At 33.6% G+C, this 26,068-nt stretch overlaps 1 long non-coding RNA gene across 3 annotated transcripts in view; it reads right to left on the bottom strand.

The window, feature by feature from the left end:
• Positions 1-2,970: 2,970 nt before the first annotated feature.
• LOC143252346 (uncharacterized) overlaps positions 2,971-26,068 on the bottom strand; it is a 57,743-nt gene continuing 34,645 nt past the window's right edge. Inside the window, exons 3-4 of one of the 3 annotated variants that reach the window (XR_013028944.1) lie at positions 13,581-13,805; positions 2,971-3,095 (exon numbers count right to left, since the gene is read on the bottom strand). This is a non-coding gene — a long non-coding RNA (uncharacterized LOC143252346). Of the gene's footprint in view, positions 3,096-12,647; positions 13,031-13,580; positions 13,806-26,068 lie in introns of those variants that run through there. The other 2 variants (XR_013028945.1, XR_013028943.1) reach the window with 2 other exon arrangements.

Here is a 26,068-nt window from a genome sequence, read left to right as displayed (position 1 = left end):
CAGATGGAAAGCAGCTAGTCATCACCACCTAACCGCGAACTTTTGAACCACTATTTTACAAACAAATAGTGGATTTGACCGTCATTTTATAACGCCCCCACGGCTGAAAGGGCGAGCCTGTTTGGTGTGAGAAGAATTCGAACACTGTTGTAACTTTGCACGAAATTTACAAATAAGCTCGTTTCTCTCTCGGAATAGTAGAGTTTCAGTAAAAAATCTGTTCATTTTTTTCGCTTGAAAGCTACCAGCGTAAACAAAACAGATGTTTATTTGTTCCTCACTTACGCTTTAGAATAATAATATATATACAAAAAAAAACGTATACGAATAAAAGCACGTATGAAACCAACTCTATCATCTTAAACCATTGAAAGCCACATCTGGCAAGATTCTTTAAGGTTCCCTAGCGGAACAGGTGAAAACTATCGTAACACAAAAGTTTATACTTCCCGCTTGGTTATGGTGAAGGTTTATTAGTTGATTTGAACTATTATAATTTATTTTCGTCTCTGCAGCAGCGAAGGTTAACAAACCCTTAAAGTTAAAAGCAGCTTCAACGACTTTCAATGAAAAACCAAAACAAAAATATGGAAATACAAACACAAAAACCACCTAATAATATAACTTCCTGATAGTTCTGAACATAAAAACGTTGTTCAATATTTATGTAAATACATACTGCGCATTAAAACTTATTGTTTTAATGATAAAATAGAAAAAATATCTGCAGTTATGTTATTTTTATAACATTTTAATGTTGAAACATGATTATGTCCTGGTTATTTTTATAACATTTTTATGTTGAAACATGATTATGTCCTGGTTATTTTTATAACATTTTTATGTTGAAACATGATTATGTCCTGGGGAAGAAAATTTTAAAAAATTCTTAGGATTTGTAAATTTCAAATACTAACAAATAAAAATAATTTTCAAGTCTGCAAAACTGTAACGGAAATAATAACATGGTTTCTTGCTGGTTGTTTGAATGATAATAATAAAAAAAGAGGTGGAAAATATATATGTTCTATAAGAATGCTCTGGAAGATGTTTGTTATCATAAAAAGTCTCAGTCCAATATAAAACTGTATTATCGGGGAGGCTGTTGTCCATTACTGTGAGCCGTGTCTAAATAACTCCTCTAGGCCAGACAACTTGTTGCGTCCGGTTGTTCGGTCTAACTGCCACTAATATAGGTTCAGTGACCTCGCTGGCTCACTGACTCGACCTCAGGCATGACATAAATAACATAACAGATAATTTTCTTGACGCCTAGACTTTGCTTCTAACCAAAAAATTCTTGAAATTCAAATACCCGTTCTCTTAATTATACAAAATTATGTATTGAACTCATGATGAAGCTGGGAACTAAAACCGATCCGTATTAACATTTACAGTTGAGAGTAAAACCAATTGTTCTGAATTGGTGGATCTAAAATAATGACTAATATGACGTTAAGTTACTTTGGCTTCAGGAATTTAGTTGATATTAGTAATGAAAAGGGTAAAACTGATAAATATATAACTTAATCTTCTGGGTTTTCATAAATCAGAGATCTGCAGACTTAGATATACCCTGTACCTACTTACAGACACATACACTTATACAATGTGTGCATATGAAATTAACCTAGTGAACTGGATGGCTATTGACGAACACATTGAACTCTTGAAGCCACGTGAATCAAACTGATATTAAGATTTTACTTATGTTCCTGATACTTAACGTTTAGCAGGCTCATACTGACGTACATACTGAACACCTGGAGGTGCTTCACTCACACTGATATTGATATGTTTGTTAGTTACGTTAGTTAAGCTTTGAGCCGACGTAACTTAGACACTATTCATTTTCTTAATTGGACCGACAATGCAATATTAATTTATCTTCTGTTTTCATGACGAATTCATTGAATTATTTTATATGGACATTGTATTCTTGTCTCTATGGACAAATAAATAGTTATCAGCATATATATTGAATTCCAAAACCTAATGAGACAAACTGAAATGACTAGACTATCTTTCTGTTTCACAGTCATAAACTTAGACGTTTAATGAACTAGTGAACTTACCCCTTATTCGACGTGGCTTAGCTTTCTATATCAACAGTATTTAAGTTAATTTTAACATATTTTTGCACTACTATCATAGGCTTATACTATAAACTATTCGTTTCTATAATTTTCTCCCGATTTCGTTTTGAACTTAATAATTTATAATTGAACCGTCACAAAAGTGACAGCGAGGCTATGTCTCCTCTCAAGCTGTCGCCAGTATAGTCTCTTTCCGTTTTCTCATCGAACTATTGGTTGCTTACTCGTTTGTGTTTAGTTTAGCAAAGAGAAGAGGCAACCTTTCTCACTTGAAGTTCAAGACAACCAGACAACCTGGAAGACGCCTATTTACTCTTACTTTATTATATATGAGCATGTTGAAATTACTCAGGTTGTTTTATTTCAGAGTTCAATTAACTTGGATTTAAATTCATTCTAGTGGTTTGATTGTGAGTTTCTGTTGCGTTTACTTCCTTTCTTACGTTTCCAAAAGATACTTCGGAAGTATGCGACTTTCTAAATATTCTGTTTAAGTGTGTCTCTTATTTGTATTGTCATCACTATAGCAACGTTTATCTACCGAACATCCTGTTATTGTACTGACAAACTCATTCGGCACAAACTAAAGTGTTTTGATAGCAAGTATCGAACTCCTGCATTTATAAGAATTAGACTGACAATGGCATAGATACACTGAAACCGTATTCAGTAAACTGATATTCTTATATATAACAAGCTATTAACACTGTAAGGACATTGAAATTGGCACAATTACTTGAAGGCTGCAAAAAATATCCTGACATTGTTTTACATACGAATTAGCTTGTTAATTATAAAATATTGTGCACTTCCTTTACAATATATATGTAAAGGGATCCGTATATATATATATATATATGTAATGAAATGAATCCATCGAAACTATAACGCAGACTTTATTTTATACGAATACATGGGATTTTTTTACGGAGCTACAACGTTAAAATTCGTGGCTCCTTTCTCCTCGGTGGACATTAGATAGTTCAGTGTAGCTTTGCTCTGAAACAAACAGACACAGGAAATAAAATAGAAAATTTTAAACTCTTATTGGCGCATAAACAGACATTTAAATTTGTTAAATTGTGCTCTCTTGACTAATTAAAATTATTTGTATGATAATTATTTTATTTATCGTTTTAACTGAGTTCAATGTTTCATGGAGTAGGAAAGTTAATTTTCTGTTAATTGACAGGCCTTAAGGTGGGTATTATATGATTATGGTTATTATATTATGGTTTCTTCTTTTTATTTTTTTATTTTAATCCAAAGTCATATTCATGGTTCTACACAAATGTGACGCGTCTCTGTGGCACATTCTACATAACTATGAATGTATCTGTCTCATTCTGCGCAATTCTGACTTGTCTCTCTGTATCCCTCTGCATAACTGTGAATGGTTCTTGTATCTCATTCTACACAACTGTGATTCAGATTTGTATATCATTTTACACAACTCTGAATCGTATTTATGTCTTATTCTACACAATTGTGACTCTTCACTGTCTCTTTTTCTACATAACCTTGAATCGTATTTGTATCTCATTCTAAACATCTGTGAATCGACTTTATATCTCGTTCTGCACAACTGTGAATCGTCTCAATGTCTCATTCTATATCGGAACTGCTCTTTGACTAATTGATTGAGAGTAGGTGATTTTTCTTCCTTTGTTCAGTGAAGATCGCCTCACATAATAACACATATTATTTATTATATATGTAAAAACGGCTGGTATGAGTAGAGAAAGCACTATGTAGAGGAGCAAACAACGTTTCGACTTTCTTCGGTCATCGTCAGGTTCACAAAGAAAGAAAGAGGCAACTAACCGGTAGCTGACCACATGTTTGAAGGCGGTTGTGTAATTGAGTGTAGGAATGTAGAGGGCGTGCTTAGATTTTTAGGTGCTATTGCGAAGTTGAGTCCTTTGTTAAGTAAATGTATCTCGTCTGTGTTTAACTGGCGGTCAGATCTGTTAATGAAATATCGTTTCTTAACCTCAAAATTACAAGAACCGATACACAATTTAAAATAGAAATCCACCGAAAAATCACCCATACTGGACTATATATTCCTTGGGACTCAGCACATGAAACAAAACAAAAGCTCAACATACTAAGAAACCAAATAAACACAACCATAAAACTATGGTCACCAGATACAATTAGCGACGAATTAAACAAAATAATTCAATACTTCATCAACATCAACAAGTTTCCTCCACAAACCGTAGAAAACATTATACGCACACACCTAGACAAAAAGCAAAATCAACCCACAAAAGTAAATATACCTCACCATTTAAAAAATCACGAAACCAAACACTGCTGCATATAATATATATCCCGACATCAGCAAAAAATAACCAACATTTGGCAAGAACTAGTAACAAAATATGACATTCCAGTTAATACTAAATTTATTCAAAAACCAGGCACAAAACTGAGGTCTATACTATGTAAAAACTACACTGACAAACACAACACCAACATTATTTACAAAATACAATGTGATAACTGCCGTGTCTTCTATATTGGAGAAACAAGTAGAAAAAATGGAAACCAGATTCAAAGAACACAAAAAGTCACCATCACGTTTTCGAACACTACAAATTAAATAAACACAATATAACCGTAGAAAACACCTAAATACTAAATAAGAATCAAACATAAACAAATGCAAACATTAAAAAAAAAAGCCTTACTTATCCAATAACTCAAGCCCAAAATAAACCAATACAAAGGAACACCTTTATACCAATATTAATAAATATATCCAACATCTAAGCACGCCCTCTACATTCCTACACTCAATTACACAACAGCCTTTAAACATGTGGTCAGCTACCGGTCAGTTACCTTTTTCTTTCTTTGTGAACCTGACGATGACCGAAGAAGGTCGAAACATTGTTCGCTCCTCTACATAGTGCTTTCTCTATCCATACCAACCGTTTTTAAATATATAATTTTCTATACAAGAGGGTTTTCTCGTCATCACGGATATCTTATTTATAGTTCGTCAGAGAGATAAAGGGTGAAATTTGTTTACAGTTTGATTAAGCACTACGTTTGTAGCGTGCAAAGAAATACAATGTATTTGTAGCAGTATTTCAGTGGTAGTAGTTGCTCAGTTTGGTGCTCAAAATCACTGGCTTATTATCAGTCAGTATTGGTGTTTTCTTTTTCAAAGTAAGCTCTTTGTAATTTAACTCAGGATAGGAGTTATGATTCATTTTTTTACTGTTAAGATTGACCAGCCCCTAACAAACAAGTACTTTGGGTAAACTTTTCCAGTTCTTACACATCAAAATAAACTATAATCCACATAATTTAGCAGTGGAGAACCAGAAACAAACACATTACGCAGAAAATAAAATAAATAAGAAAAAAACAACGAAAAAAATTTAAATATATTTCTAATTATACTTAAGATCGGGTTCCATTTAAACCTACTAACAATAAAAGACGAAAGCTAACACTAATGTTACAGCACTGAGAGATTTTGATGTTGAACAAACATAGAAGGATAAAATAGACTTTATAAAACACCCTTATACCCCTGGTGAAAACTCGAGTGAATGTGAGGTAGGAACGTATATTTCATTAAAAAAAATTCTTGATAATTTGACTAACACGTCAGTGAAGGAGTTTTTTTTTTTTTATCCTACTATGGTCTCTGTGTTTGTTCTGTTTGTTGAACTTCGAGAAAGCCAGTCGAGAGCTGTCTGCATTTGTCTTTTCTAATTTTGAACTGATAAACTCGATAGAAGGCAACTAACGTACATCACCCAACAGCGAATAGTGGGATTAACTGTTTCTATATTATGCTCCTACAGCAGAAAGGGCGAATATTATATTCGATGACGAAGTTTTTGGAATAAGAGCTTCAGCTAGTTAGTTTGTTTATTTTAAATTTCGCGCAAAGCTACGCGAGGACTGTCTGTGTTAGCCATTCCTAATTTATAACTGAAAACCCAGAGGGAAAGCAGCTAGTCACCACCACCCACCGCCAACTGTTGGGCTACTCTTTTACCAACGAATAATGGGAGTAACCGTCACATAATACATGAGATCATGGCTAAAAGGGCAAGCATGTTTGGTGTGACGGAGATTCGAACCCTCGACCCTCAGATTACGAGTCGAGCGCCCCTAACCACTTGGTCACCCAGGACCTAAGAGATTTAGAATGATTCCTGCATAAACTCCAGTGTATAAATATATCTAATGAGCAACAGGCTGCTCAGGCCAAGACATCAGCTTGTATAAGACAACTGCTCAGGCCTGAACATGAACATGTATAAATTAGCATAAATATCCCGCATCAGCACTATCACTTGGATAAAATTGTGAATAATTCGAGAAAATTATTTGACCCAGTATATCGAAGGTGGAATACAAAGCTTGATACACGAAAAGTTACAGATTTCACTCTGAGAACATTTTACTTAAAATTACTTCTAAATATCTTGACAACGAACTAGAAAGACACATTAAGAGAGAAATGTGTGAAAAGACTGATAGATGAGTTGTTAAGAATTACAATCAAATCGCTGCCGCATGTGGCAACATTGCAATTGATCAATCTAAGCCTAAGTAGTGCCTTAAGTCAATCTCAGCATCGTAGGCTAATAGTATTTGTTGGATGTGTTAGACAATAAAGAGATCAAGGCTCAATGATTGTCCTCAACAATGAGTGTAGTTGTACAGGAATACTTATACACTCTCATTGTGGTTAGTAAAAAGATAATGCAGTTCTTGTGAATACAGAAGTCTGTATGAACTTAGTAGATGTTCAAGTGTAATTGGTAATTAGAATCGAGTAGAAAAGCTTGGCTTTAACGTAAGAATATTTCACATATCAGACATATAATGCTGGAGGCTTTCTGAATAAGTTACAAAAATTAACTGTTTAGGCAGAAGAGAAATTTTTAGCTCATTGAAGGCAGTATGACAATGACAAGAACGACACCTGTTGGATTTTTTATAGGTGAAATTTGTTTAAAAACTGGAGAAAATAACGAATATTAGGAATATATAATACCTATTCTATCTTACATCCCTGATTCAATGACAATTATAAAGATAAGCTACACGAATATTTGACACCACTGTGACTGACGACAAACAACTATTCTAGATGCATTCCTAGAGAGGTACATCTATGAAACCCGATTACATCTTAAAACCTTTGTTGCAAAACTTTAAATGCAACATCCACAATCTGAAAATAAAGATATGTATACTAAAAAGAAATTTGGTTTCATTTTATGGTGATTATTTTTCAAGCCAAAAAAAAAAGAAACAACCGTAGAGAAATCGAACTGGCCACTACGTGGGAACGTTACGTGGAAATGATTTTTTTCCTTATTTCGCAGTTGCTGTATTTTCACGCATTATTTTTAGACACACTCTGAGGCTAAATTAGCAAAAGATTGTTAAACGAATGTCAGTGTTTTAAAAAAGACAACTTTAACGTAGGTATATTTGTCTTTGCATAACACGCTGAGAAAAATCGAATCGAAGATGGTGCAAAAGTGAGTAATTACATATATCAATGTCACCTAAATTATTTCCAAAGAGTTAAGTTCAGTAGAAATACACACGAAACTCTGCTGTGATTAGTTATATAAGCGATGACTCGTAATCCTTGGTATGACATGTTCAACTGACTGATGAAATAATATGAGTTAGAAAGCATCAGAGACACTTCGTTGAATTACCACGTTACAAGGAGTTTTAGTTGGTATTGGAAACTGTCCAACATATAACATGAAATATGAATAATCTCTCCAGTAATACACAGGCAGTTATCAATGTTGTCTATAGCCAGCACTGATGCAAATGAATACCTGCAATTCAAAAGCATCCAGTATGATCCCACTTTGGATTCCAAAAAGGAAACCCATCGAAGTTTTGAGGGAACAAGAAACCCAAGCATCATTAGCATGTGTAATATTAATGAAATAGAAGGGAAATTAAGTCCACCATATGAGGTGGCGGATGGAAAAGAAAAGTGCACATCTTGGGTGTGATAGAGGTAAAAGGCAACCTGATGTAAAAACAATGTTCAATTCTACAAAATAATTTGAAGCCCATTTTTCAGTACCTTAAGCCAAAAACTCTACATAAAAAATGACTATATAATGAGAGGATATCGACGATTCACCTGCAGTTAATTTGATGTTAAGTTGTTTTGTTTTTGTATCTGATTATATAAATTGATAACGATTCAGTTGTGGCAACGCGATATAACTTGAATTAAGTGCCAAAACCTCTTGCAAGAGATGTACTTTCAAAAAACGTCATGAACTTAATTGGACCTTTGCCAAGATCATCTAGAAACAGATATTTTATTCTGATGGCTTCTGAGTAATATTATATTGATAGAAACGTATCCCATTTCTTATTACACTGCTTAGTCTGTACTTGAAGATACTACCAGTTTGGAGTACCTAGAGAAGTACTTCATGATTAAAAAAATGCTATCTATTTGATAAATCGTCTGATGAAATGAAGATAAAATTTCTACTGAAACTTCTCAATCACACTCTACAATCTATAAGAGTTAATCCAGAAAATAGCATAATCTAAAAAAGAAAATTATGTTAAAATAGCGAACTATTCTAAGGAGGACGTTAAACCCATCTGCATCTTATACCTTACCGTTTTGGAGTTCATTGGTTACCAACTACCACCACCCCATAGTACGTGTCATGAATGCACAAATTATCATCAAAATATACTTGCAAAAACATACACGGAAAGATAAAAGACTAAAAATCAAACTATTACAAATATACAAGGGATAAATATATGACATTATTCACCAGCAACACGAGAACTGCTCACCCTTGGCTTGGTCGGTTACAGAGTTAACAAACAACTGAAACTCCAAACTACAAATACTTGGAGATATTCAAGGCTAATTCTGGTATTACACACCTGAATAACCTCATTATCTGGTTGATGCGTTACCAATGGACTGACGGAATTCGAAGACGGAGTATCGTGAACTAATAGAGGAAATACACTTATTTTTTTTATTTCTAACTCATTTTTTAGTCTGCATAGTCTTTGATTAGTTTTATTGTGATTAATTAATATGTTTATTACATTTTGAGCCTTCATGTATTAACTTGGTAGTTGTCGATACGTCTAACTGTAGTGTCTCTGCATGGAACAAACAAATAACTTTGATCATATTGAGACCTTAGCTGTTTCTCAACTGTGAAATATTCTAATATTGGGTGTTTAAACGAAGAACGTGTGTTTCTAGGCATAACGATATTATGACTATACTCCAATCTGTATTTTGCATGAACCAGGCTGATAGTGAAGTTGTATTGAACTCTTGTATATCCTGGCTGAATTAGATCTGTATTGACATCTATAACAAACTGCTATGTTTATACGGCTTGATCTGGTATTACCATACGATTTTAGCTTTTCATCCTGCATGAATAAGCTGATAACGGAGCATGTGTTGGGTTCCTGTTTCTGCATGAACTGAATGGATGTAGACTAATATATTGGACTACCAAGTCTTTTACAATTCAGACTTATATTGATGTGTATGTATGCTGAACTCTTAGCACTATTTGATCAGACTTCACCCTGCTCACACACATTTAATACCAACATGCTGTTGAAACGTGTCTTACACGTGCACATTACTAAAAATTAATACATTGAGTGTAGTGTTAATTATACGAAGTTCTGTTTACTATCAATTAAAATGATCATCTGAATGGATGAATAGCTTAATCTTTGATATAACTGGTTTAGCTTTGATGGTGACTATAAAAACTGGTGGTAAGCAGCCATCGCTGAAGTACTTCATAAGCCTTCTTTTAAAAATATATGGTTTATTATAACAGTTGGGTTTACCTAGTTATTTTCACATGTAATCTAGTGAGATTTGGTCAATCCACTTTCACTCGTACTTTACAAAGAATAGGTGGAATGAAATACTACTTCGAAAATGCCCATATTTTACATCAAGTAAAGAAAATTAGAATAGTGGAACAAAAAGAGAAGACCGCTGTCTTTCCCATTATAAGAGTTAATGTGATTATCACAAATAGAGAAGACCGCTGTCTTTCCTACTATAAGTAAGAGTTAATGTGATTATCACAAATAGAGAAGACCGCTGTCTTTCCTACTATAAGTAAGAGTTAATGTGATTATCACAAATAGAGAAGACCGCTGTCTTTCCCATTATAAGTAAGAGTTAATGTGATTATCACAAATAGAGAAGACCGCTGTCTTTCCTACTATAAGTAAGAGTTAATGTGATTATCACAAATAGAGAAGACCGCTGTCTTTCCCATTATAAGAGTTAATGTGATTATCACAAATAGAGAAGACCGCTGTCTTTCCCATCATAAGTAAGAGTTAATGTGATTATCACAAATAGAGAAGACCGCTGTCTTTCCTACTATAAGTAAGAGTTAATGTGATTATCACAAAAAGAGAAGACCGCTGTCTTTCCCATTATAAGTAAGAGTTAATGTGATTATCACAAATAGAGAAGACCGCTGTCTTTCCTACTATAAGTAAGAGTTAATGTGATTATCACAAATAGAGAAGACCGCTGTCTTTCCCATTATAAGAGTTAATGTGATTATCACAAATAGAGAAGACCGCTGTCTTTCCCATTATAAGTAAGAGTTAATGTGATTATCACAAATAGAGAAGACCGCTGTCTTTCCTACTATAAGTAAGAGTTAATGTGATTATCACAAATAGAGAAGACCGCTGTCTTTCCCATTATAAGAGTTAATGTGATTATCACAAATAGAGAAGACCGCTGTCTTTCCTACTATAAGTAAGAGTTAATGTGATTATCACAAATAGAGAAGACCGCTGTCTTTCCCATTATAAGAGTTAATGTGATTATCACAAATAGAGAAGACCGCTGTCTTTTCTACTATAAGTAAGAGTTAATGTGATTATCACAAATAGAGAAGACCGCTGTCTTTCCCATTATAAGAGTTAATGTGATTATCACAAATAGAGAAGACCGCTGTCTTTCCCATTATAAGTAAGAGTTAATGTGATTATCACAAATAGAGAAGACCGCTGTCTTTCCTACTATAAGTAAGAGTTAATGTGATTATCACAAATAGAGAAGACCGCTGTCTTTCCCATTATAAGAGTTAATGTGATTATCACAAATAGAGAAGACCGCTGTCTTTCCCATTATAAGTAAGAGTTAATGTGATTATCACAAATAGAGAAGACCGCTGTCTTTCCCATTATAAGAGTTAATGTGATTATCATTAAATCACCTTACAGTGTAAAGTATTGCAGTGATTTCTCCAACAACATTTTTAAACCCTTCTTAAATGTTCCTACGAACCGAAACGTGAGTGTTGTTTCAAATTGTGATTTTGTGTGTGTGTTTATTTCGATTTTATTATTTAGATTTTATGACTTCTTTTCACGTATGTTGAAAGTTGGGACCGAACCTTTATAACAAGTGGGCTAATATCACTTTATTAAGCTTACCTCATACCACTTCGTACCAATTAATGAGCGTTAAAATATATCTCTAATTAGAAAGTGACGTTTTAACAACAACGTCGAACACGTTTTTCTAAACAATAAAAAAAATAAACCACCATGCTCCTCCCCTTCTTTCTTTAGTGCGCGTGACACGTGGGGTATGCCACGAGGCAGCTTCACATGATTTTGATCTCAGGCGAGTTTCAGAGAAGGGCGTGCTTAGACATTCAGAAAAATCCTTTGGTTTGTACGTTTTCAGTTTTGTTCAGTTTAGCTACAGTAAATTTCTTTTTGTTCTCTTTGATTACAAATCTTTCACTGGCTTTTGTTCACACTCATAATTAAACTAAAAAAAAATCCCAGTAAAGTATATAAAAACAAACATTTCTTGTTTGGTTTCGTTGTTTTATAAAATGAAAATCCTACTTTAAACGTTAATCCCCTATAATGAAAGATAGCATGAAACTTGACACTTAGCATATGACTGTGTGGATTTACAATTGGTATAAAAATACGTTATGTTTTCCTTATTTCCCCAAAACATATAATCACCTGTGTAGTCATTCACTGAAAATTCGAAACAATGTTTTCACCCAGTTCAACGAGTGGTTCAAATTTTTGTTAATTAAATATTTCTTTGAGCATTTCAGTTGTTTCTTAACTGCAAAAAGACGGCGGATTTTAGTCAGTTGGATTCAACTGTGTATAGAAATAAGAGGAGAAAGGGCGGCATAGTTATATTAACCCTTGATTTTGGTTATATAAGCCACCGGTTTACATAAGTTATTATTTGATTTCATTCTATCCGTTATTGTTTCTCTTATAGTTTTGCTACAAAACTTTGAGTTGATTCAATCACTCAAGTGCTTACGATGTCATTACTACGATCTAATAAACAAAGTAAAAACTACGTTTTCTTAATGTTAGAAAATGAAAAGGAGAGTTAAAAGTAATGTTAATTTAGCTAACACGTGCGGTATTGTGTATTTTACAATATTAAACAGGGATTAACACTCGCGAAATTAAAATGGAGTTTATTTACCAATTTGAACATCGAAAAAATGCCAATAATAAAAAAGCAAATACAAGAATAATTTAATACACTTCTTTTGAAGAAGTTGCAGAGCACTTAGGAAGTTATAAAACCTGCGGAGTGTCAGTAATAGTTTTAGCACAATAGAAGACTGGACTGTCTCTGATGATGGTTAAGGCGTTGAACTCGTAATTTGAGGGTCGCGGGTGTGAATCCCCGTCGCACCAAATATGCTCTCCTTTTCATTCGTGGGGTTATAATGTGATGGTCAATCCCACTATTCCTTTGTAAAAGAGTAGCCCAAGAGTTGGCGACGGGTGGTGATGACTAGCTGCCTTACCTCTAGTCTTACATTGCTAAATTAGGGACGGCTAGCGCAGATAGCCCACGAGTAGCTTTGCTGGAAATTCAAAAACAAACAAACAAACAATAGATATAAGTTGATACTCGTTGTTCTGATACAATTTTATAAATAAACTTACAGCAACATTTTTTTATACAATCGTATGTCCTTACAACAATTTCAAGTTTCTAAATGTGTATAGATATGTTTCTGTATGAGCGTCCAACCTGAAAATGTTTTAACATGTGGCAGTGCTTTTTTTGGGGGGGTGTACAGTATTAAACTTAATTAAATATTTAATTATTCTTATACCTAATTAGTCCTTAGTCTCGAGAGACCAGTCCATGCCAACAATCTTAAAACAAACCATTAAACTTCGTGAATTATAGTAAACTAAAAATAGCATTTTAATACGTGAAAACAGTCAACATCTTGCACTACGACATTAGCTTTAAAATTTGAAATAGATCACAAATGGAACGTTATAGTCAGGTTTTGTTTTGTTACATCAAATTGATTGCTACATTACATTTCCTAAAGGAGTATTAGAAGCTAGAATCGCCTATGGTTTACATTTAACTGTAAACTAGTTTCAAACAATACTTACTTCGGAGAAGTTAAAACAAGTAAAAGTGTTTGTGTTTTCATATAGCAAAGCCACATCGGGCTATCTGCTGAGTCCACCGAGGGGAATCGAACCCCTGATTTTAGCGTTGTAAATCCGTAGGATTACCACTGTACTAGCGGGGGCCAAAACAAGTAAGACAACCATCGGGTAGACAGCCAGCTATCTAGAAATGTTCTCAACCTGATCCAGTTTGATCCAGTTCTCCTATAGAGTAAAAATATATTGAAATATTCTATTCAACGTTCGAAAGACTCATTAGCAACAATAAAATACTGTAAAATTGTCCATTGATACGATAGAGATTAACTGATAGACGTAGAAGGTACCTTTATATTTACTAACTTTTGTTTCCCATATGTATATGTATTGTTTTCCTGGTAAATATTCTGAAGTAGCCTGTGTTTAGGATTTTATACTTACAAAAGAAGACAGGATAAAACCAACGGGTAATTCAGCAGTGACTAAGTTCTGCTTTAGTCAGAAGGTTTCTTAATAGAAACATCAAGATTCCTAATAACACACATTAACTATATGGCGGAGTGAAAAGTTTTAAAATGTAGATGTTACTCAGATGGTGCTAAAATATCACATATAGTACGTATATTATACTTAACTTATTACTTTGAAACAAACAATACTTAAATTGGTCTGGGTTCTTTTTGTCCCACCCTGTACAAAGCCCACACTCTGAATTTAAGAGTCACAAAAAGGATAAGGCGAGAAAATTTTCTACTATATACCAAAATTCTGAGTATTAACGCAAATTATCAGGTTTTAATAACGTGAGAGTAGCCTGACATAAAAAAATCTAAACATACTTAGAGAATGGATGTTTTCGTGTACATACGTGTTAATGTTTGACAGCTTTTTCACGAATACACGCGAAGTGGATGCAAAACAAAACTTTGCAAGTTCACACACGTATTCGCCAGCTGAAAATGTATTGTTTGTAATCTCTGCGTGTAGCTAGCTCCTATCATATCTTTTTTCCAAAGTTTTCGGTATTCTCTTACACAAAGAGCTACGTGGATACAAGTGTAGAACGACGGGTACAAGACGAAGAAGTAAGCTTCCGTAACAAGCACAAAAGACTTTAGACGTAATGTACTTTTAGTCACGTAATCTTGCCTGCTTCTTCGAGTATACTCTACTCAATTTTTTCGTACTCTCCTTGTTTTTGTGTTGTTTTTTACTACTCTAAAAAACAAAACTTTGAATATATCACATGTTAAGAATTTGCTGTTATATTTTTCCTGCTCTAAAATATGTTTTATTTTCCTTCAAAGCGCTGGTTGATAACACGAGGACGATTTTTCAAACACACACAGCATAATGTGTATCATTAATCAACCACTTAGGAAAAGTTTAACACTTGATATCTGTTGACGAATTTAGTTGTTTCCCACCAGCCATGTGTCCGTGAACGATAAACAGTAAACGCGAAATTACACTGGTCAATGAAACGTTTATTTTTGAATTTCGCGCAAAGCTACGCAAGGGCTATCTGCTCTAGCCGTCCCTAATTTAGCAGTGTAAGACGAGAGGGAAGGCAAGCAAGTCATCACCACACACCGAGAAATCTTGGGCTACGCTTTTACCAACGAATAGTGGGATTGACCGTATCATTATAATGCGCACATGGCTAGAAGGGCGAGCATGTTTGGTGCGACAGGGATTCGAACCCACCACCCTCAAATTACAAGTCGAACGCCTTAACCCACCTGACCATGCCGGGCCGTGGATATAGGTGTATGCCTGAAATTAATTCAAAGGAAGATATCTAATTCTGTTTTTGGAATTTCGTGCAAAGCTGCTCGAGGATTATCTGCGCAGGCCGTCCTTAACTTAATAAAATGAGACTAGAGGGAAGCAGCTAGTCATCACTACCCACCACCAACTCTTTTACCAACGAATAGTGGGATTGACCTCACATAATATCGCCCCCATGGTTAAAACAACGAATATGTTTAGTGTGACGAGGATTCGAACTCGCGACCCTCAGGTTGCAAGTCGAATGCCTTAACCACCTGGCCATACCGAGCCCACCTGATTTTGAATGACTCTAATATATTAAGAAACCTTAAATATTTCACGTGCACACTATAAACTACACATATTTTCATAAAATGTACATTAAATTTATTTAATTCACACATTTATTCAGTGGAGCTTAAAAGTTTAGGACTGCTGACAAAATCAGTATCTAATCGAAAAATAGTTCGCACTCCAAAGAATAGCAATGGTGGACGTCTTTCTCTGGAACATGTTGAATATAACTACAGCCTCCTAGTAGCACAGCAGCATATCTTTGGACTGAGAGCGCTACAAACTGGGCTTTGGTGGTGGGCAGAGCACAGATAGCCCATTGTGTAGCTTTGTGTTTAATTCCAAAGAAATTAAATCCGTATAATTACATTTGTTGTAATTACTAAATATGCTACCTTACCAATATTGCACCAAAAGATATATATTGATCAATGCAAGAAGAAGGAGGTCTTAGCTGTTAAAATTTTAAAACAGTATAGCACAACCGTTGGTGAGAATAAGTGCTACTACTGCTCTATAATGCGTTTCAATAAGTGCCTAGTTCAAAATTTTCAAGTATTCAAATAGTCCTAAATATGGTTTTTATGAGCCAAATTTTGGTGTTTTAATACAAGATTTTCAAAATAAGTACGGCTTGTAGATACTTTAGAAAAGGACCAGAAAAGACAAAATCTTGGTCTCTTGGACTAAAAATAATCTATACCCAGGTTCCATAGAAACAAAAACCACTTATCATGTCATGTCCCTTTGCCATTAAATATTGACAGTTAAGGTTTCATAGCTACACTGTTTCCTTCTTTCTTCATTAACACCATAATCCTTTCCTGCTTTGATTATCATTTCTATATCTGATTTTTTTTTGTCACATCTAGATCCTTTTTCAAGTCTTTATCAACAGCTTATCAGATCCAGGATTTCTACCAAAATAAATAGTGGTTAGCTAAAAATACGCTTTAATCCAGCGAGGCACAAAACGTCTGGAGTGGTAATTATATAACCTGAAAGTTATAATAATGTGAAAAAATACAATTATATAGTAATTATATAATCTGAAAGTTATAAGGATGTAAAAAACCAATTATGTAATAATTATATAACCTGAAAGTTATAAAAATGTGAAAAACCAATTACATAATCTAAAAGTTATAATAATGTGAAAAAAACAATTATGTAGTAATTACATAATCTGAAAGTTATAAGAATGTGAAAAAAAACAATTATATAGTAATTATATAATCTGAAAGTTATAAGGATGTAAAAAACCAAGTATGTAATAATTATATAACCTGAAAGTTATAAAAATGTGAAAAACCAATTACATAATCTAAAAGTTATAATAATGTGAAAAAACCAATTATGTAGTAATTACATAATCTGAAAGTTATAAGAATGTGAAAAAAACAATTATATAGTAATTATATAACCTGAAAGTTATAAGAATGTGAAAAAACAATTACATAGTAATTATATAATCTGAAAGTTATAAGAATGTAAAAAACCAAGTATGTAATAATTATATAACCTGAAAGTTATAAAAATGTGAAAAACCAATTACATAATCTAAAAGTTATAATAATGTGAAAAAACAATTATATAGTAATTACAAAATCTGAAAGTTATAAGAATGTGAAAAGAACAATTATATAGTATTTATATAATCTGAAAGTTATAAGAATGTGAAAAACAATTATGTAGTAATTATATAATCTGAAAGTTATGAGAATGTGAAATAAAACAATTAAATGTATAAAGTGTGTTACACAGCAGAATATGTCTAATACAGTTGTCGTAGTTGTAAATGTAATGATACAGACAGCTGAGTTAAGATGTCTAATACAGTTGTCGTAGTTGTAAATGTAATGATACAGACAGCTGAGTTAAGATGTCTGATACAGTTGTCGTAGTTGTAAATATAATGATACAGACAGCTGAGTTAAGATGTCTAATACAGTTGTCGTAGTTGTAAATGTAATGATACAGACAGCTGAGTTAAGATGTCTGATACAGTTGTCGTAGTTGTAAATGTAATGACACAGACAGCTGAGTTAAGATGTCTAATACAGTTGTCGTAGTTGTAAATGTAATGATACAGACAGCTGAGTTAAGATGTCTAATACAGTTGTCGTAGTTGTAAATGTAATGATACAGACAGCTGAGTTAAGATGTCTAATACAGTTGTCGTAGTTGTAAATGTAATGATACAGACAGTTGAGTTAAGATGTCTAATACAGTTGTCGTAGTTATAAATGTAATGATACAGACAGCTGGGTTAAGATGTCTAATACAGTTGTCGTAGTTGTAAATGTAATGATACAGACAGCTGAGTTAAGATGTCTGATACAGTTGTCGTAGTTGTAAATATAATGATACAGACAGCTGAGTTAAGATGTCTAATACAGTTGTCGTAGTTGTAAATGTAATGATACAGACAGTTGAGTTAAGATGTCTAATACAGTTGTCGTAGTTATAAATGTAATGATACAGACAGCTGAGTTAAGATGTCTAATACAGTTGTCGTAGTTGTAAATGTAATGATACAGACAGCTGAGTTAAGATGTCTAATACAGTTGTCGTAGTTGTAAATATAATGATACAGACAGCTGAGTTAAAATGTCTAATACAGTTGTCGTAGTTATAAATGTAATGATACAGACAGCTGGGTTAAGATGTCTAATACAGTTGTCGTAGTTGTAAATGTAATGATACAGACAGCTGAGTTAAGATGTCTAATACAGTTGTCGTAGTTGTAAATGTAATGATACAGACAGCTGAGTTAAGATGTCTAATACAGTTGTCGTAGTTGTAAATGTAATGATACAGACAGCTGAATTAAGATGTCTAATACAGTTGTCGTAGTTGTAAATGTAATGATACAGACAGCTGAGTTAAGATGTCTAATACAGTTGTCGTAGTTATAAATGTAATGATACAGACAGCTGGGTTAAGATGTCTAATACAGTTGTCGTAGTTGTAAATGTAATGATACAGACAGCTGAGTTAAGATGTCTGATACAGTTGTCGTAGTTGTAAATATAATGATACAGACAGCTGAGTTAAGATGTCTAATACAGTTGTCGTAGTTGTAAATGTAATGATACAGACAGCTGAGTTAAGATATCTGATACAGTTGTCGTAGTTGTAAATGTAATGATACAGACAGCTGAGTTAAGATGTGTAATACAGTTGTCGTAGTTATAAATGTAATGATACAGACAGCTGAGTTAAGATGTGTAATACAGTTGTCGTAGTTGTAAATGTAATGATACAGACAGCTGAGTTAAGATGTCTAATACAGTTGTCGTAGTTATAAATGTAATAATACAGAGAGCTGGGTTAAGATGTCTAATACAGTTGTCGTAGTTGTAAATGTAATGATACAGACAGCTGAGTTAAGATGTCTGATACAGTTGTCGTAGTTGTAAATATAATGACACAGACAGCTGAGTTAAGATGTCTAATACAGTTGTCGTAGTTGTAAATGTAATGATACAGACAGCTGAGTTAAGATATCTGATACAGTTGTCGTAGTTGTAAATGTAATGATACAGACAGCTGAGTTAAGATGTCTAATACAGTTGTCGTAGTTGTAAATGAAATGATACAGACAGCTGAGTTAAGATGTGTAATACAGTTGTCGTAGTTGTAAATGTAATGATACAGACAGCTGAGTTAAGATTTCTAATACAGTTGTCGTAGTTGTAAATGTAATGATACAGACAGCTGGGTTAAGATGTCTCATACAGTTGTCGTAGTTGTAAATGTAATGATACAGACAGCTGAGTTAAGATGTCTAATACAGTTGTCGTAGTTGTAAATGTAATGATACAGACAGCTGAGTTAAGATGTCTAATACAGTTGTCGTAGTTGTAAATGTAATGATACAGACAGCTGAGTTAAGATGTCTAATACAGTTGTCGTAGTTATAAATGTAATGATACAGACAGCTGAGTTAAGATGTCTAATACAGTTGTCGTAGTTATAAATGTAATGATACAGACAGCTGGGTTAAGATGTCTAATACAGTTGTCGTAGTTGTAAATGTAATGATACAGACAGCTGAGTTAAGATGTCTGATACAGTTGTCGTAGTTGTAAATATAATGATACAGACAGCTGAGTTAAGATGTCTAATACAGTTGTCGTAGTTGTAAATGTAATGATACAGACAGCTGAGTTAAGATATCTGATACAGTTGTCGTAGTTGTAAATGTAATGATACAGACAGCTGAGTTAAGATGTGTAATACAGTTGTCGTAGTTGTAAATGTAATGATACAGACAGCTGAGTTAAGATGTGTAATACAGTTGTCGTAGTTGTAAATGTAATGATACAGACAGCTGAGTTAAGATTTCTAATACAGTTGTCGTAGTTATAAATGTAATAATACAGACAGCTGAGTTAAGATGTCTAATACAGTTGTCGTAGTTGTAAATGTAATGATACAGACAGCTGAGTTAAGATGTCTGATACAGTTGTCGTAGTTGTAAATGTAATGATACAGACAGCTGAGTTAAGATGACTGATACAGTTGTCGTAGTTGTAAATGTAATGATACAGACAGCTGAGTTAAGATGTCTGATACAGTTGTCGTAGTTGTAAATGTAATGATACAGACAGCTGAGTTAAGATGTCTGATACAGTTGTCGTAGTTGTAAATGTAATGATACAGACAGCTGAGTTAAGATGTCTGATACAGTTGTCGTAGTTGTAAATGTAATGATACAGACAGCTGAGTTAAGATGCTCTCTATAAAAATTGCCACAGATTTTGTTGGATCAGTGTCAACCATCGTTCAATTGAAGTTATGGGACCATTTAACTTTTAATAAGAAAATTGAAGAGCAAATTAAACAGCCAAAAGCGCATATTCACACACCATTAAATAATTTAACGGGGAATCGTATCACAAAATTGAATGGCCCAGCTATTAAAAAAAAACTCATTAAAATTAGTAAATAACTGCTAAAATTATTTCTTTAACTAAACAAAAGTTCTAACAATTGAAGGTTCGACTAAACTTTAAAATGTATCCAAGAAAATCATACATAAATATATCAAATAAAGAAAAATTCATATCATCTTAGGTCAAATATAAAACTAGTAAAGCGAGCAAGGCTTAATGCTACCTTGCTTTGTCAGGGCTGTAAATTATATTTATAGAAACTATTGATAAAACAGCTTAATCAACTAAAACTAGCAGATATTTGTGCCAAATACTTAATGACTAATACGTATACCAGTAATGAAACAAATAAACATAGCAAAAATATTTTCTTCGCAGTTTTACTAGAAAGTTTGCAAGAAAAAAATTATATATATATACGAAACGTCTATAATATTATACAATTACATTTATTATCCACGACTTTATCTCATTAAATTAATAGTTTGATGCATTTAAAAATGAACTAATCTTTTATGGGTTAGTGCCATAATAATCAATGAATTTTCAATTATTCTAGGCTACATTACGAAAACATGCCCTACACCAATGGCTACATTACGAAAACATGCCCTACACCAATGGCTACATTACGAAAACATGCCCTACACGAATGGCTACATTACGAAAACATGCCCTACACCAATGGCTACATTACGAAAACATGCCCTACACCAATGGCTACATTACGAAAACATGCCCTACACCAATGACTACATTACGAAAACATGCCCTACACGAATGCTGAACATATCATGTCGGTAGTTATATCTATAGCGAAACAGTTAACTGTGAATTTCTGTCTGGTTTCTAACAGTCTGGACTGCAAATTTCGGTAAAAGACTTTAAGAAATCTTTAAGAACGTTTCTTCACAGATTTTGAATTACAACTCGAATATACATTAAACTAAACTAAATGCCAGTCACATTCTTGAATGAGTTACGTTAATCAAGCCACAATAAACGCCAAGACTGCCATAATAAAATACCTCAACATGAAGTCTACAACTTACAATTTAATAACCATTCATAGATCATTCTAAAAAATCCAGCTCTAATAAGACGCTCATATGAAGTATTTCAAACACATGTTACGTCACGTGACAAAACTTGTATTTATGATCAGTTAAACTTCGACCTTCATCTGATAAGACGAACTTGAGAACAATATTAATACTGCAATAAAACATTTCTATTTCTTCCAATTTATTTGGTTTTTATCATTATATAACAAATTAAGCCTAAAACACAAGGTTTGAGTTAAAACGATGCCGCATTGTTCATATACCAACAATAGCCACCTAGACATTATTGCTGTAATTTTCAGTAAATCAGTGGTAAGTCCATGGACTTACGACGCTCAAATCTAGGGTTCGATTCATCGAGCCGGAAACAGTTGACCTGGCCTATCATGTAAAAATGATATAAATATTTAATCAATGATCTTAATAAGGATCTTAACTGGATTAATAAATCTTCCATCTCAACTCTATAAGCAAAATAAACGTGCATGGTCACAACGTGATAAACCATTGATGATACCAGGGTCAAGATTTACTGTACTCAAACCACAGATTTAAAGGCTTTTTTTTAACAATACAGAAAAATAATTACTACTACAATATTCAAAACATTTTATGACAAAAGAAAGTACGACGTACATTCGATCCGAAAATTTTGTTGCGTTTTCGATACGAATAATGACTCAAGGAAAGCATTTTAATATATTCTTAATCTTTGTGTGTTTACTGTTAACACCATTGTATATTCAGTGAGAGAATATGTATTTTGTAACAGGTATGTCACAGAAAAACAGTAGAACAAATGTTATATGTATAACACTACCATATCAGCATCATTTATTAAATACGACGATACAAGTTACTTGTTCTTTCTGGGTGTTCTTTTGTTTGTTAAATGTAAAGAATTGTTAGTCAGTATAGATAAACAATAAAGAGTAATGCGAAATTTCAGTTGTTTGACACGTTAAGTAACGTCAGCATCCTTTGCACATGCGTGAATCCACGGTTGATTGGTGAAGCCTGAATAACACATGAGCTGACCAAGATGAAAGAGTTTTATTGATTTTTAAAGCCGGGGGAGGAGAGATGATGCAGCAAGAGATTGTAAGAGATGCATGGATATTTTACAAAAAGCAGACCAGCCTAGGGCTGCCAATATCGATTTTTAATTTAAAGTTGCTGAGCTTTGTCCTGGATGAGTAAGACCAGGCTGATGAAGAATCGCCATTTTGGTAGAGCTAAGGGGTCGACTTAAAATTGTGTATTCAACTAAAAACAGTATTCGGAATGTTTAACTGGATTTATTGAGAAATAATAATTGAACTAAAGTGGTTTGCTATCATATCGTTTTAATTACCACTTGCTTATCAATCAGAATATTTCTAAAACATAATTCCAACTTATATCGTTCTGACTCCGTGTTTGATGTGTTTGATCCGCACGCGTGGAGTTTGAAAAACGACAAAAAAAATAAAAGTCACAAAAACTATGTTCTTATTTCGAACTCATATTTTATAAAATATCGTTCATGAGAATAGCTAAAGCTAATAATCTGAAAACAAAATAACATACACGACTTTCAAGAATCGCTTAGAACAGCAATAATTAAAGAAATAACAAAGATCTGGAACAATCGTATTTTGTAAATCAACCTTTCGTGGCTGCTTTTTGTTTCAGTTTTTAAATTTGATTATTGTACATTTTATACAACAGATCTCTCGAACTGAATACAGAATTTTGCATCAGGAATGTTTTTCTCAATTGTTTCTATCACTATTATTTGTAAATAATAAAATACTTACATAATGTATCTGAACATGACTACTATTGATTTTTTTTTATATAAATACCCGTGCATCCGGGTATTAGAATCTAGGAGTCTATCCACTTCAGCAATAGGTCGATTTGTGTGTGGAGACTAAAGTGAAATGTATTATAATGGCCAGCTTTTTGTAAAGGTTAATATACAGGAAATAATGCTGAAAAACACGTGCTTATTTGACTGCAGCTTAGATCAGTAATGGAACGCTGCAGCACAGACAAGCATATCAATAGTTGTTTGAAAATATGAAAATAATGAAGCATACGCATTAATTTAATAGTACTGAAAGTTATGTGTTGGGATCAGCGATTGTATATACTATTCATTAGAAAAAGAATTGTGTGTGTATGTGTGAATTCTACTGTGAATGAGAATTACTGTGTGTTTGTGGGAGGGGGTATAAAGAATATTGTTTGTGTAATTAAGAGAAAAACGTTTGTGTGAAGATAACACTGAAAGCAAATAAAAATAAAATTGTGTGTGAGTGTTAGAGTCGGGGATTGATACCTGCCATCATATATGAGAAGCCATGTTTAGAACTAGAGAGAAGAATATGATGTATGTGAGATAATTTAAGAGTTAGTTTCTAGGAGTGATAGCTGCCATATTGAATGAGAAGTCGTGTTTAGAACTAGAGAGAAGAATATGATGTATGTGAGATAATTTAAGAGTTAGTTTCTAGGAGTGATAGCTGCCATGATATATGAGAAGCCGTGTTTAGAACTAGAGAGAAGAATATGATGTATGTGAGATAATTTAAGAGTTAGTTTCTAGGAGTGATAGCTGCCATATTGAATGAGAAGTCGTGTTTAGAACTAGAGAGAAGAATATGATGTATGTGAGATAATTTAAGAGTTAGTTTCTAGGAGTGATAGCTGCCATGTTGAATGAGAAGTCGTGTTTAGAACTAGAGAGAAGAATATGATGTATGTGAGATAATTTAAGAGTTAGTTTCTAGGAGTGATAGCTGCCATATTGAATGAGAAGTCGTGTTTAGAACTAGAGAGAAGAATATGATGTATGTGAGATAATTTAAGAGTTAGTTTCTAGGAGTGATAGCTGCCATGTTGAATGAGAAGTCGTGTTTAGAACTAGAGAGAAGAATATGATGTATGTGAGATAATTTAAGAGTTAGTTTCTAGGAGTGATAGCTGCCATGTTGAATGAGAAGTCGTGTTTAGAACTGGAGAGAAGAATATGATGTATGTGAGATAATTTAAGAGTTAGTTTCTAGAAGTGATAGCTGCCATGTTGTATGAGAAGCCGTGTTTAGAACTAGAGATACCAATATGATGTATGTGAGATAATGTAAGGGTTAGTTTCTAGGATTGATAGCTACTATGACGTAGGAAAAACCTCATTAGGAGCCAGAGGGAAGGAGACGGTGCGTGTGATGTGAGGAAATGTGAAAGTTAGTTTCGGGAATTGATACCTGCCATTACGTATGAGAAGCTATGTTCGGAGCAAGAGAAAAACAGGTTGTGAGTGTAAGGTTATGTGAAGGTTAGTTTGTGGAGTGAGAGCTACCACTATAATGTATGAGGTGGAGTGAGAGCTACCACTATAATGTATGAGGTGGAGTGAGAGCTACCACTATAATGTATGAGGTGGAGTGAGAGCTACCACTATAATGTATGAGTAGGTATGTTTAGAACTAGAGAGAATGAGACGGTTAGTGTGGTGAGGAAAGGATAGAAAGTTGTACATTCGTTTGTTTATGGCAATGGTTGAGTGGAAAGTGAAAACAAATAAGTTTGTACGTGGGACTAAAATAACACAGGTTTGCAAATGTAAACTTCATAAAATGGTATTGGTTTTAAAAGCGGATTTCCCTTAATTCGTCTATTCAAGTATTAAAATAACAGTATTCTTTTTATCATAAATTTATTTACAAATCGGAAAGAAACACATTCTCACTAAGATCAAATTATCATTTCGTTTACTGCGATGAGCATTTTGTATTAATATGTGTGTTACGTTTGGGTTATAAATCGTTCGATAAGACTTTCAGGTCGCTATTGGTCTAGAGAAATCTATAGCCAGTGGTTCTCAACATTTTAAGCTTAACAAAATGCGATCCGATTTCAATGAAAACTATTATTTATGTAAAAGTGTATATAGTTCGGTATGGCCGGGTGGTTAGGGTAAACAACTCATAATCTGATGTTCGTGGGTTCACCAAATATACTAGCCATTTCAGCTGTGGGGGCGTTATTATGTCATGATCAATTCCATTATTTTGTTGGTAAAAAAAGTAGACCAAGAGTTGGCGGTGGGTGGTGATGACTATCTCCCTTCCCTCTGGTCTTACACTGCGAAAGTAGGACGGCTAGCGCAGATAGCCCTGATGTAGCTTTGCGCGAAATTCAAAACAAATAAAAAGTACATATGATGTTTTGTGAAAAATCTTTACATGACGGAGGAAAAATGGTATCCATTTTCTTATTCAGCGTACAGGAATTACTGTAGAACACGTGAAAATTTCAATACAATAAAACTCTCACATAGAAGTTCAGGTTGCACGTTAAGGATGTAAAATAAATTGTGCTCGGATGTAATTTGTATGTAAGGAAATTAATTCCATGTTTAGAATGTGGAAGTTGTTGTGTTCGAGACCATATGAAAGAATGTGTTAGG

Source organism: Tachypleus tridentatus, chromosome 6 (assembly GCF_004210375.1).
Source record: "Tachypleus tridentatus isolate NWPU-2018 chromosome 6, ASM421037v1, whole genome shotgun sequence".
NCBI classification, from domain to species: domain Eukaryota; kingdom Metazoa; phylum Arthropoda; class Merostomata; order Xiphosura; family Limulidae; genus Tachypleus; species Tachypleus tridentatus.
Note: the sequence above shows the minus strand (reverse complement) of the source record. Positions and strands in the feature narration are given on the sequence as shown.